Here is a 2,657-nt window from a genome sequence, read left to right as displayed (position 1 = left end):
AATCGTAAATGTTTAATATATGATAAATGTAGTGTAAAATTGTAAATGTTTAATATATAATAAATATAGTGTAAAATTGTAAATATTTAATATATGATAAATGTAGTGTAAAATTGTAAATGTTTAATATATGATAAATGTAGTGCAAAATTGTAAATGTTTAATATATGATAAATGTAGTGTAGAATTGTAAATGCTTAATATATGATTTTCTTTTCCTTATATTATTAAAAATAGATCCCCGATTACTCAGGGTAAGCTTGACGGCTTATAACGGTAATATTCGGAGTTCAATCCCTGCGATAGAACTGGTGGGTACAATGCAAATAACTTACTGTGTGCAGCTTAGGGCTTAAAACAAAGAAACTAAAAAAAAAAAAAAGGTGCTAAAAACCTACGTTTACACTTTCCGCTCAGTTCTGGAGGTGGTTAGTTGTGAAATCATTCTTTACCAACTCAAGAATGGTTAACACTTTTACAGACGTGTGTGGCTATGATAACAGGGACTCGTTCAATTCACTATAATGTGTTGTAAATGGAATCATTAGATCCGAAGACGTTAATGCTATGGGAATGGCGACCTTCAAATATATGAATAGACCAAATCACACGTACATACATCAAATCCTTATTGCCAGGCCGAAGAAGTTTGATCAGTTTTTATTGATCGATGTGATAAAGGATGTCCCACTATACACAGCAACTGAAGTAATGTTGATTTCATCCACCCGAAAAGCTTTCCTGATCAACAGATCGGAACAAGGAAACAAAACGAACCTGAAACGGGGGACGAAAGTTAAAACGAAAAGAGAAGAAAATAAAAAAAACGGTGAGCTGACACGTGAGCTAAATGCGACACGAAGAAACAAAGATTTGAAAAAAAAAAGAACACGGCTAGTGAGTGAGGTTATGAAGAACGTGCTCCAATTCTTTACAAAACACGTTCTTTCTTAGTGAACGATTCTGAACAAATCTTTCGCTAAATTTCCTCATCTTCTGTCTTCCTCATCTTCTACCTATATGTATATAAGACTGTAGAAGTGAAAAACTAGGAAGTGCCCACTTGAACTGGGTCATTTTCCACGAATCAGGGGTCAATGTAATACGAGGCATGTAAAGGAGGCCTAGGAGGTTTTTTTTTTTAACACTTTTATATAATTGAATTATGCTTACCAGAATAGCGTGAAAGACTACAATATTAAACTTGAAAAATGTTAATTTTAAAGCACTTATGCACTGGTGTTTGCTCTGTCGCACGCAAGTAGCCCATTGCGTAATCTTAGGGTTAAAACACAAACTGTCCTTTAATTTGAATGTAAGAAATAGTTGTTGCTACATTCGTTTTAAGTAGCACAGTTTCTTTCAACATTGATGATCTATCACACATTACGTTGGAAAACACTTGCTGGATAAAACATAGATTATCCGAACATGAAACAGAAGTCTACTTGGGAAAGACCAACTTGCTAATAAGCAGGCTAGAAATGAAACAAAATATCAATAAAAAGGGATTTTTTTTCTAACATAAAGTTCAGGCATGAGCTTTGATCAACAAATGGCAGTGCACGTACATCGTTTATAATTTGTTTTTGTTAAGCGCAAAGCTACATAATGGGCTAACTATGTGTCCACCACGGGTATTAAAAAATTGTTAAGACTTCAGAATTGCCACTGGGGGAGGGGCATCGTTTATAGAAATGTTATGTAGATAAAGTAAGTGAAATACAATACTTTTTTTTTCTAAAATTAAGAACCTAGTAATAATTATACACGTGTTCATACTTGTGTTGGTATTTGCAAATACATACAAAGATTGATACACATTTGTAAACATGGAGTAATGGCTTGTAGCGTTAGCAGGTGTAGAGACTTGGTGATGTGTGCTCTGTAACTTACAATCATAAAATATTTATGTTTCTATAAAACTCCATGGAATCCTGCCCCAAATGGGGGAAACAAGTTCTCAGATTCCTCCGCGGTGTTCGTACTCGAAGAATGCAATCCGCGGAGGGATTAAAAACCTGTCCTTTCACTTCCAGAATATTTCTGTGAAATGAAACTCTTTTTTTTTTTCTTGTCTTGTGCTTTTGATTGTTGTAGCTTCTAAAGCCAATGTTTTTTAAAAGTTGCATAAAAGTCACATTATTGTATTTTGCCGATTATGTGGCGATTTGTTTTGTTAACGCTATTACTATGGTGAAAATTCAAGGGCAAAAATGTAGTCTTCTGAATCGTACAGAAATTTTTACATACAGATTACATTGCTATAACACTCACGATAATTATTATACAAGCTTTTAGGGTTAGCAACTTTGTATTAAAAATGGCTTTGCCTGCTTATTGGGCGGTCTCACCTGTTTGTGAGTAATCAGGATGTGCGCATGCGCTTCAAGCATCGCCTACATTTAACAAAGGTACGCGTCATGGACAGTGATGGTGAAATGTCGTCGATAGCCCACTATGGGTTGTCGTTGTGCCCACAATTTTCAAATTATAGGTGGTTGGTGTCATGCGCGAGTGTTCATTGGTTGAACGCGCATCGTCAGCAGAGCTGATACGATTACATTTTTTACCTTCATCCGGTCCAGGCTGCCAGTGGCCTGTTAGGGATGGAAAATTGCTGGCTATTCCATGCCCAATTGCAAGTGAAGGAAATG

The sequence above is a fragment of the Limulus polyphemus genome, unplaced genomic scaffold (genome assembly GCF_000517525.1).
Source record: "Limulus polyphemus unplaced genomic scaffold, Limulus_polyphemus-2.1.2 Scaffold1679, whole genome shotgun sequence".
Classification (NCBI taxonomy): domain Eukaryota; kingdom Metazoa; phylum Arthropoda; class Merostomata; order Xiphosura; family Limulidae; genus Limulus; species Limulus polyphemus.
This window is presented reverse-complemented; position numbering follows the sequence as displayed.